This window comes from Fukomys damarensis, unplaced genomic scaffold (genome assembly GCF_012274545.1).
Source record: "Fukomys damarensis isolate Sample0158 unplaced genomic scaffold, DMR_v1.0_HiC HiC_scaffold_19, whole genome shotgun sequence".
In the NCBI taxonomy this organism is placed as follows: Eukaryota; Metazoa; Chordata; class Mammalia; order Rodentia; family Bathyergidae; genus Fukomys; species Fukomys damarensis.
This window is the reverse complement of record NW_022900931.1, coordinates 5,470,623-5,481,856: the sequence shown is the minus strand read 5'-3', so window position 1 is coordinate 5,481,856 and position 11,234 is coordinate 5,470,623. Positions and strand designations below refer to the sequence as shown.

Below are 11,234 nucleotides of genomic sequence, written 5' to 3'. Positions count from 1 at the left end.
GTCTTGATTCCAGATGTGGCTTTGTTATGAAGCATATCCTGGCCCCTCGTGCCCTCTCTTGTACTCTGGCCTTGAGGCAGGAGGAAAGCTCTCGCCAGACACACCCCACCCACCTCAGACTTCTTGGCCTCCAGAACTAGAAGCAAACTATATTTTGTGTCTGTTTGGTTTGAGACAAGTTCTCACTGTGTAGACAGCCTGTCCTCCACCTCCTGGATATCCTCCTGCCTCAGCCTCCTGAGTGATGGGATTACAGGCATGCACCACCATGCCTGGCTCAGGGTTCATTCTTTCTATTGCATAATGTATGACTTTGATCAATGTGTAGTTTCATACTTGCTACACCCTACAGAGTAGTTTTGCCGCCTTTCAAATCTGTGCTCTGTCCAATCCATCCCCTCTTTCCCACCCCCAAACCCCTGGCAACCTTTGACCTTTTCAGCCTCCAGAGTCTTTTCCAGAATGTCACAGAGTTGGAGCCAAGGTGTGTTGCCTTTTCATTTTGCTTCTTTCACTCAGAAATATCCATTTAAACCAGACGTGGTAATGCATGTCTATAATCTCAGGACTCTAGGAGGCTGAGGCGGGAGGATCACAAGTTCAAACTCAGCTTGGACAACTCGGTGAGACCCTCTTTCAAAATAAAATAAAAAAGGGCTGGGGGGTGTAGCTCAGTGCAAAGGCCCTAAGTTAAATCTCCCAGCATGGAAAAAAAATGCACATGGGGTTTCTCATGTCTCTTAGTTGGTTATTTATTTGTTTATTTGGTGATCCTGGGAATTGAACCCAAAGCCTCACACATGCTAGGAAAACACTGCCACTGAGCTACACCGCAGCCTTCCTCCACATCTTTTCACACCTTGGTAAGTTCTCTTCTTTTTATCAGTGAATAATTCAGTGACGCTGATGCCCCTTCTGTTTGTTCACCCATCTGTTACTGAAGGGCCTCTCAGTGTGTCTGAGTTTCAGAGATTCTGGATAAATCCACTCGAGCACAGGTTTGTGTGTGCACTAAGTTCTCAGCTCCTCGAAGGAAATGCCAGGGTCTGGGATATTTTGTCACAGTACAGACTCAGGTTTGTGCTTGCCAGCACCATTAAATACCCACTGAACACCTCCAGGGCAGGACAAAGAGGGACTTCCGGGGTGGGGCAGGATGGATGACTTAGTTGGGGCCACAGAAAGCAGAGGCAGGGTAAGTGTGGAACTCTCTGTCAGAGCCCCCAGAAGTGCACTTTAACTGCGTCTTGGCAAGAGCAGGGGCCCGATGCGGGTGGCTGGCAGGGCAGAGGATGCCCCATGTCGAGCGCGTCCGTGACGTGGAAAGCCACCCCAGTCTGAGTGACACGTCTGGACAGCAGCAGGTTGGGGCTGAGGCTCCAAAGATGTTCCCAAGATCCCAGGCTGGGCAGCTGGTAACAAAAATTTCCACTTGTCTTTCAGTGTCTTGCATTTCTCAAAGCCTCTCTGTTGGAGCTTCCCTGCCCCGGGAGGCAAGAAACAGCCGGAAGTGGGTGTCCGGTGTCACCCAGACACACCCCCGCCTTGATGACTGTGACTCAGCCTTCCCCCAGCCCCAGGCTCTCCCCACCCTGGGCTCACCCACATCCTGGCTCCACCAGCTGGGCTACTCCTCTCTGCTTGCCGAGGGAGGTGAGCAGGGTCTGGAAACCGCCCGCCCAGGGAAGGGAGGGGACAGCTCCCGATGACAGGTGTGTCATCATCGCTGCTAAGAATAGTAGGGAGGCAGCCAGGGCTGGGCCCGGGGCCAGACGTGTGAGCTAAGCCATTGATTCTGGCCACCTGGAAGCCAGGGGCAACTGGCACCCCCCATCTCCCTTCCCAAAGAAACGGACTCTGAGAGGGAAAGCTCCATCAGGGACTCCAATATCCCACCCAGGCTTTGAAGCCAGAAGTTTATTTTTGTTTTGTTTTGCTTTTTCTAGACAGGGTCTCACTATGCAGTCCAGGCTGGCCTTGAACTCATGGAGATCCTCCTGCCTCAGCCTCCTGGGCACTGGGATGACTGGTGTGCGCCACACCACCATGCCTGGCTGAAGTCAGGGGTTTATTGGGTGCTAGACCCTGATCTGAACACTGCTGAGGCCTTGGTGAATGAGACCAGCTGCTGCTGGCATGGGGGAGAGAGAAACTGAAGGAATCAATAAGTGAATGGCATAGAAATTACTTTCTGGGCCTTAGCACTTGGCTTGTCTTCTCCTGGCTGGCAGAGTTGCCTGCTGGCACCTGGCTTTGTCCTGTCCTTCCCACACCTAGAATGGCTCTGTCCTCTTCCCAGAAGCTCAGATCAAAATTCCAGGTCTCCTGCAGAAGCTGGGCTCTCAGCCATGCCCAGTCATCCTTCCTGGCCTGTCTGCCACCATAGGCCAGGAGGAATTCAGCTTCGGCTCCAACGCTCCCTGGGACGGGAGCAGGATGGTCCTTTTTTTTTTTTTTTTTTTTTTTTTTTTTTTTTGTATGTAGGCTCGAACTTGAGTCCTTGCCCTTGAGAGGCAGGTGCCGGAAGCACTGAGCTAAATCCCCAGCTAGGATGATCCTTTGGAGTGTGACTTTCTACTCTCTTTTCATTTGTTAGTTAGATTTTTTTTAAAAATTGAGATTGTTGCCCTGGCTGGCCTCGAAATTCTGGGCTCAAGCAACGTCCAAGCCTCAGCTTTCCGAGTGGCTGGGATGACAGGCGTGAGTCACTGCACCCAGCAGACGGCAAATATATACGAGAGTTCGTACCCCGCCAACAGGCAGAGCGCAGCCAGGTTCACCAGCGTGACGGGCCTGGTCCCTGGCCCAGGTTCCCTTCTTGTGTCTTTCCACACAGGACCCAGTTGTGAGCAAAACACTACAACACTGTCTGTGTCTTCCCTCACGTCCTCCACCCAACCTTAGCCAGGGCCTTCCTGGTCCTCACTCCCTCTGGCTCTGTCAACCCTTCGTGTCCTGCGCCGCTCAGCATGCTGGAATGAACCGGAAAGACCCTGCAAGGCGACCTCCTCCTCCCTTTCCATGGCCTCTTGCTCGGGCAGAGCCAGCACCTTCCAACCCATTTCTTCCACCTTCTCTCTGAAATCATTACTATTCCTCTTTTCCTACCAGCCCTTTTTGGTTTGCCCGGTTGGTTGGTTTTGTTTGTTTGTTAGTTTGTTTGTTTGAGAAAGGATCTTGCTGCGTTGCCCAGGCTGGCCCCAAACCCCTGGGCTGAAGTGAACCTCCTGCCTCAGCCTCCCAAGAAGCTGGGACCACAGGTGCATCCATACCAGCTTTCCTGGTACTGTATTGTTCTTCCTCTTGCCAAGACTACCATTATTCTGTTTTCTGGCCACTCTTTGTCAGCCTTCTGGCCTTGCCGTGGCTGTTAACAGCCCTGTGTTTCCCACTTTGACCTTGGCCAGAAATGTTTTGCCAAATGATCACTGGTTGTCCCCTACGTATGGAAGATGGATCCCACCGTGTTGGTGAGTTCTTCCTCGTCTCAAGCCCCCCCCGCAAGCGGGCAGCAAAGTTCCAGGCACCTGTCACTGCAGGTGGCACTGCTGGGGGTGAGGACCTTCCCAGAGGGGTAGACGCCTGCCATCAGGGGCCATGAGTGAGTGTGCATGGGACAAGAGGGCCCTAGGGAGCTGATGGCACTGTGCAAAAGAAGTAAAAAGGCAGTGAAGCCGGGTGTGGTGGTGCGCGCCTGTGATCCCAGCACTCGGGAGGCTGAGGCAGGAGAATCACTGTGAGCTTGACACCAGCCTGGGCTACACAGTGAGTTCCAGAACAGTTAAAAAAAAAAAAAAAAAAAGGCAAGTGATTGCCTGACAGATCTGCCTTGAAACGATCATGCTATATGGAGAACAGAAGGTGACAGGAGGCCAGGGGACCAGGAAGGCTCTGGCACGGTGACACCAGGCAGCTCCAGCGAGGACAGGGTTGCGACCTGAGGCCCAGTGCTCATAGGTGACCATGTCCCCTGCAGGATGAACTGTGACCAGAGCCCAAGGCGGGGAGCTGGAGAACTCACTGCACTCAGGGAGGCCCTCAGGGGCCTGACTGAGGCTGTAAGATTTTAGGGAAAAGAAACATCAGTGCAGACCGGGGTCATCAGGAGAGGTTCTGTGGAAGGGGCCACAGAAACTGCCACAGAGGAGGAGTCCTAGGCAGACACAAGCATGTAAAGCAAATCTTTAAATATGGTTTCTCCTGGCTGGGCGTGGTGGCACACTCCTGTAATATCAGCACTCAGGAGGCTGAGTCAGGAGGATTGCCACAAGTTTAAACCCAGCTTGGTATACACAGTGAGTTCAAGACTAGCATGAACTTCACAGTGAGACTTTGTCTCAAAAAACAAACAACAGGGAGCCTGGCGTGGTGCTTCACGCCTATAATTCCAGCACTCAGGAGGCTGAGGCAGGAGGATCACTATGAATTTGAGACCACCCTGAGCTACATAGTGAATTCCAGGTCAGTCTCAACTACATAGTGAGATCCTGTTTCAAAAAACAAAAACAAAAACAAAGAAACAAACAAAAAACCGACAGGGCCAGGGATTTAGCTCAGTGGCACCATGCCTACTTGTCAAGCGCAAGGTCCTGAGTTTGATTTTCAGTACCAAAAACAAAAAACAAAAAACAAAAAAAAATCCAGAAAAATAAACAATTAAAAAGTGGCTTATAGATAAAGAAAATGTAGTGTTGGGCTGGGGATTTAGCTCAGTGGCACTGTACCTGCCTGTCAAGTGCAAGGTTCTGAGTTCGATCTCCGGTACCAAAGAGAAAGAAAGAAAATGTGGTGTTTACACGAAATGGAATACGACTCTACCGCAGAGAAAGATAAACTGGAGAGGTCTGTGGCAAAGTGGATGAACCTTGAGACTGTAATGTGAAGTGAAATAAAACAGATACTCTAGCTTATTTATTTATTTATTTTAAAAATTTAATTTATTGGTACATTCTAGGTAGACAGTACAGCTACATTCCAGATATTCTAGTTTAAATACCCCATGCTTTCTCTCACACGAGTGACACCAACTACAGCCAGGCATGGTGGCAAATGCCTGTAATCCCAAACTCCAGAAGGCTGAGGCAGGAGGACCCCCAAGAATTCGAGGCCAGCCTATGATACGCAGTGAGTTCAAAACCAGCCTGACCCAAATAATGAGACCCCGCCTCAAAACACAAAAACCACACATTATAAATAAAGACAAAGTAAAAGACAGATAATAGGAAGTAGGGAGATAGATCTTTCTGAAATGGGAAGGGAATCAAGAGATGGCGGAAGGGGAAGAGAAAGGAAGGATGAAAAGAACTAAGATGTGTTGTGTACGTGCACCAGCTGCACACGAGGAATGTGAACGTCATGTACTGCAAACAAACTAAAATAAATACTGGGTTTTTTTGTACCAGGGATCAAACTCAGGTCCTCATGCTTGTGAGGCAGGCGATGGCACCACTGAGCTAAATCCCCAGCCCCAAAATAAATACATTTTTAAAAGTTAATTTATGAGCCAGGTGTGGAGGAATATGCCTGAAATGCCAGCACTTGGGAGGCCGAGGCAGGAGCATCACTGTGAGTTCAAGCCAGTCTGAACTACACATAGTGAGACCCTGTCTCAAAAAAAAAAAAGTTGTGAGGGATTTAGCTCAGTGGTGCTGCCACCTGCCTCGTAAATGCAAAGTCCCAAGTTTGATCCCAAGTTAAAAAAAAAAAAGTTAATTTATGAAATTAAAAATAAATAAACAAGGGCTGGGGATTTAGCTCAGTGGTGCCCACACCTACCTCACACACCCAAGGTCCTGAGTTCAATCCCCAGTACCAAAAAAAAAAAAAAAAAAAAAAATTAAATAAATAAAAGATAGACAAGGCTTCTACTAAGAAGGCACCGACTGGCCCCTGAACAGATGTTTCAGGCATCAGCCAGCCCGCAAGTGCAAATGTACACAAGGAGGAGACACCAGGTCACACCCACCCGACTGGCAAAGAGAAAGGGACAAGTATGGGTGAGGAGCTGGAAAATGAGGACTTTCCACACCGCTGGTGGGGATGTGAAATAGGGCAGCCGGTTAGAAAATAGCCCTTCCCTTTCTTCTCCTTCACCTTCTTCTTCTCTCTCTCTCTCTCTTTTTTCTTTCCTGAGATTGGGTCTCACTATATAGTTCTGGCTAGCTTTGGACTCATGGCAACCCTCCTGCCTCAGCCTCCTGAGTGCTAAGATTATAGGTGTGCACCACCACGCCCAGTGAGCAGTTTCTCAAAACTTTCTTTCTTTCTTTATTGGTACTGGGGATCGAACTCAGGTCCTAGGGTTTGAGAGGCAGGCAGCGGAACCACTGAGCTAAATCCCTGGCCCAAAACTTTACATATTCAGACACGAATGAAGAAAAGAATTCTGGGAGAGTTACAAGAGTTACAAGACCAAATTTACATATTTTTGGTGTAGAACAGGGTACCAAGGTATAGACTAAAGGCACAGAAAATCTGTACATTGAAATAGTAGCAGAAAACTTTCCAAGAAGTCTTAGGAAAGCTATAGACATTCAGGTACAGGAGTCATATAGGAGGAATAGATGTGACCAGAAAAGAAACTCCCACATCCTACAATAGTTAAAATGCCAAGAGTACAGGGCCGGGGATTTAGCTCAGTGGTGCTGCCACCTGCCTCACAAGCGCAAGGTCTTGAGCTCAATTTCTGGTACCAAAAAAAAAAAAAAAAAAAAAAAAAAAAAAAAAAAAAGGTAAGAGTACAGGAAAAAAGGAAAGGAACATTGAAAACTGTAAGAAAGAAACAGGGAGTCATTTACAGGCAAACCCATAAAATAACTGCAGATTTATCTGGAGGATCTCTGCAGTCTAGTTGGGCATGAAACCATGCATTTGAGCCCTGAAAGAAAATAACTGCCGACTTAGATCACTCTATTCAGCAAGGCTATCCTTCAGAATCAAAAGAGAAATAAAGACATTCCTAGATAAGCAGAAACCAGAAGAATTCACGACCATCAAATCAGCATTGCAGGAGATATTGAAAAGGAATCCTGTGTACAGAAAAGGAAGAGTAGACAAGCAAATGTGAACTAGAAAAAAATGAAACATTAGAAAAACAACAGAATTACAGGAATTAGTACAGACTTCTTTTTTTCAGTACAGGAATCGAACTCAGGACCTTGCACTCGCCAGGCAGGTGCATACTGAGCTACATCGCTGGCCCAGTACAGACTTCTATATGACAATGCTGAATGCTAATGGCCCTAATTCTCCAGTTAAAACACAAGACTGGCAGACTGGATTAAAAAACAAGACCCTGCCCGATGTGGTGGTGCACACCTATAATCCCAGCACGCAGGAGGCTGAGGCAGGAGGACTGTCGCAAATTCAAAACCAGCTTGGACAACATAGTGAGTTCAAGGCCAGCTTGAACTACATAATGAAAACTTGTCGAAAAAAAAGCATCCCAATGATGAATGTAACTGTACTATATATACCTAAAATGTACCAATAAATTCAATGAAGAAAAAAATCAAAATTAAAAATGCAAACCAATAAATGTAATGCACCACATAAATAGAATTGAGGATAAAAATCACACGATCATCTCAATTGATGCAGAAAAAGCTTTAGACAAAATTCAACACCCCTTTATGATAAAAGTCCTGAAGAAGCTGGGTATAGAAGGATCATATTTCAACATAACAAAGGCCACAGATGACAAACTCATAGCCAATATCATACTGAATGTGAAAAAAAGATGAGAATGTGCACTTTGTACACAATACAGTACTTAAAATTTTAGTGAGACCAATTAGGCAAGAAAAAGGAATAAAAAGGACATAAATAGGAAAGGAAGCCAGATGTGGTGGCGCAGGCCTGTAACCCCAGCCCTCAGGAGGCCGAGGCAGGAGGATCGCTGTGAGTTCGAGACCAGCCTGGGCTACATAGTGAGTTCCAGGTCAGTCTCAACTACATAGTGAGACCCTGTCTCAAAAAACAAAAAAGAAGAAGAAAAATTTGTGAGCTAAGGTCACAAAGCAAAGTGTGCACAGCTGCTGTCAGTTACGGGCGAGGGCTTGACCCAGGAGGAGAGGCGTCCTACGCAGCTACCGAACTGTGGGCAGAATTGAGAGTCATGGAGAGGCGGATTTGATGAACATTTTGAGGGCCTAACAGAAATGGTTGAGAAGCGACTCTAGCGGCTACAAAGTGATGAGCTCGCTGCGGCCACCACGTCCTGCCACATTTCTAATGTCACCCTATAAACTGCACAGGAGGCCACTTGTCAGGACTCCCAGGTGGCAGACGGGGAAGCCCTGAGGGCTCCACTGGGGCTCCCTGGCTGCCCTGGAGCCGCTTCTGACAAACAAGGGGCAAAACTGCTTTCTGGCATCTTAGCCAAATCAGCAGTCTTGTTCACTGGAAGTGGTCAAGATCTCACTCTTGGTTTGAGCCGCGTAAGGGAAACGCCTCGTATTGGCTCTCAAACTGCCAAACATCTTGAAGCACTGGGGATCGACAGTGTGCGTGAACTTGGAGTGCTGGCGCCCAAAACATTAGAAAAGGAAGCAGGAATTTCAGTTGTTCAGCACGTCCAGAGGCTCGGTTCTGGAGAGGATGACTCTTCTGTGACCCCCAGGACCACCGCAGTCCTTTAGTGAAGAAGATGCATTCAAAAAGATGTTCATTGAGTTGGGTGTAGTGACGCACGCCTATAATCCCAGTTCTCAGGAGGCTGAGGCAGGAGGGTCACCCACAAGTTCAAGGCCAGCCTGGACCACAGAGCAAGGCCCCGTCTCAAGAAATGAATAATCTAGAGAAAAATTTCAAGGGAACAAACATTTGAGTTACGTACTATGTGCCTCCAGAAGAATACTGTCTTTCCTTTTTACAAAACAGATGCAAGATATTCCCTTAGTCTGAGGGACTATTTATCCAACTGCAGGCTGGTATCCTCCCCTGCTCTGTGTACACCGGAACCTCAGACTTAACTAAGGAGGTTCTTATCTGTGTAGCCCAAAGGACTGTTCCTATTCCTCAGATAGCGGATCAAGAATGAGGCAAGGACCTAAAGAATCTCAAGGATTCCGCTAAGCAAACCCTGGTCTGTCTCTGCCATTTATTTCCCAATTTGCAGAATGAGCAACTCTTCTCCAAAAACCACACCACAGGGCAGCGAGATACAAAACATAGCAGTAGCCTCCCACCAAGAGGGACTCCCGGAAAAAGACTCTGCTGAGGAGAGAATGACTTTTCCACCTGACACCGATCCTCCAGTGTTCTAGCAGCTGCAGAAGAGGGCCGAGAGCTGCCGGCCGAGTGGAAGGGAGCCAGATTACATTTCCACGATGTACACAAATTAGGACGGTCAGAAAAAGGTCTAAAAAGCCAGGAACGTGCCTATCACTGGGCTCAGGTCAGCAGTTTCTTAAGCTAAGTTAAACGCTAAGCATCAAGAATATAGAAATCCAATGGAAAATGTTCCAGATAAAGCAAGAACGGTTACAGGAAGTAAATTCCAGCACGAAGTGTAAAAATATAACAGAAGCAATTACTGTCCTTTTTTTCCTCTACCAGGAAAGGAACTCGACCTTGTGCTTTCCAGGGGCCGCCCTTGAGCTACATCCGGGGTCTCCGTCTCTTAGTTCCCGGCTCCCCCCACCCCTAACAGTTTCACTATATAGCTCAGGCTGGTCTTGAACTAATATCCTCCCGCCTCAGCTTCCTAAATGGTGGAATTATAGCTGTGCGTTACCCCAGCTGGCTGACAGCTATTTTATACCGCTTTGGGGGTAAGGAATAGTATGGTTAAAAAATTTTTTTTTAATTTTTTTAAAAAGAAAGGAAAGAAAAAGACACCACAAGATGGAAAGATCGCCCACGATCACGGCCTGGTAGAATTAATATTGTTGCACTGACCATATCATCAAAATCTACAGATTCAACGCAGTCCCCATGAAAATTCCAATGACAATTCTTCTCAGAGATGATGGAAATAAATCCTAAAACTGATATGGAAACAAACAGACAAAAAGACCCAGACTAGCCAAAGTAATCTTGAACAAAAAGAATAATGCTGAGGGCTGGGGATTTAGCTCAGCGGCCCCTCTCCTGCCTCAGAAGCGCAAGGTCTTGAGTGTGATCCCGTCCCTTAGTACCGCAAAAGAAAAAAAAAAAAAGTAATTCTGGGCTGGGTGTGGTGGTGGGTGCACACCTCTAATCTCAGCACTCAGGAGGCTGAGGCAGGAGGATCACAAGTTCCAGGCCACCCTGGGCCACACAATGAGTTCAAGGTCAGCCTAAACTACATAGGGAGAACCTGTCTCAAAAAAAAAAAACAAAAATAAAAGATGCAGAAGGCATCATAATACCCCATTGCAAAATATACTACAAAGCCACCTGGGTGTAAGCCAAAAAAAAAGATCAAACAGCCCAATCAATAAATGGGCTAATGAATTAAACAAGATACTTTTTAAAAAGGAGAAATACAAACTGGCAAGAAGTATTTGAAAAAATGTTTGGGCGGGGGATATAGCTCAGAGGTACCACTCCTCCCTTGCAAGCACAAGGTCCTGTGTACAATTCCCAGTACAAAAAAAAAAGAAAAAGAAAAGAAAAAAAAATATATGTTCAATACCACTAGCCACTAGGGAAATGCAAATTTAAACTACATCAAAGCCCAGGCTTGGTCAAGGTGATCCCAACACTCTGGAGGCTGAAGCAGGAGGAATTACAAATCTGAGCCCAGTCTTGGCAACTTAGCAACTCGGCAAGACCCTGTCTCAATGTATATGTGCTGGAGATGTAGCTCGTTGCGAACACCCTGGCTTCAATTCCAGTGCTATAAAAACAAACAAACAAAAAAACCCCTACATTGAATGCTAGCTTCAGCCGCTTACAGATTAAAATCGGAATGATACAGAGGGGCTTAGCGTGGCCCCTGTGCAGGGATGACATGCAAATTCATAAAGCGAATATTTTTAATAGCTAAACCTTGGAAACAGCCCAGATGCCCATCATCTGACAGATGGATAAAGAAGATGCATTGGCGTTTTTTTTTTTTTATATAAAACCGAGTACTACTTAGCCATAAAGAAAGACAAATTAGAGACATTTATAGCTAAATGGATGCACCTTGAGCCCATGTACTCACAAGTGAATTAAAGAGGACACCATTAAAATGGCCTAAACACCATACTGTCTCTCTGGTGTGAGAAACCGAAAGCGTAAACGAGGACCAAAATGTGTAATAG

At 46.9% G+C, this 11,234-nt stretch overlaps 1 non-coding gene across 1 annotated transcript; it reads left to right on the top strand.

The window, feature by feature from the left end:
- The first annotated feature begins 10,863 nt into the window (after positions 1 to 10,863).
- LOC117287023 lies at positions 10,864 to 10,966 on the top strand. Its single transcript, XR_004518203.1, has one exon. It is a non-coding gene; the product is annotated as a U6 spliceosomal RNA (small nuclear RNA).
- Positions 10,967 to 11,234: the final 268 nt, after the last annotated feature.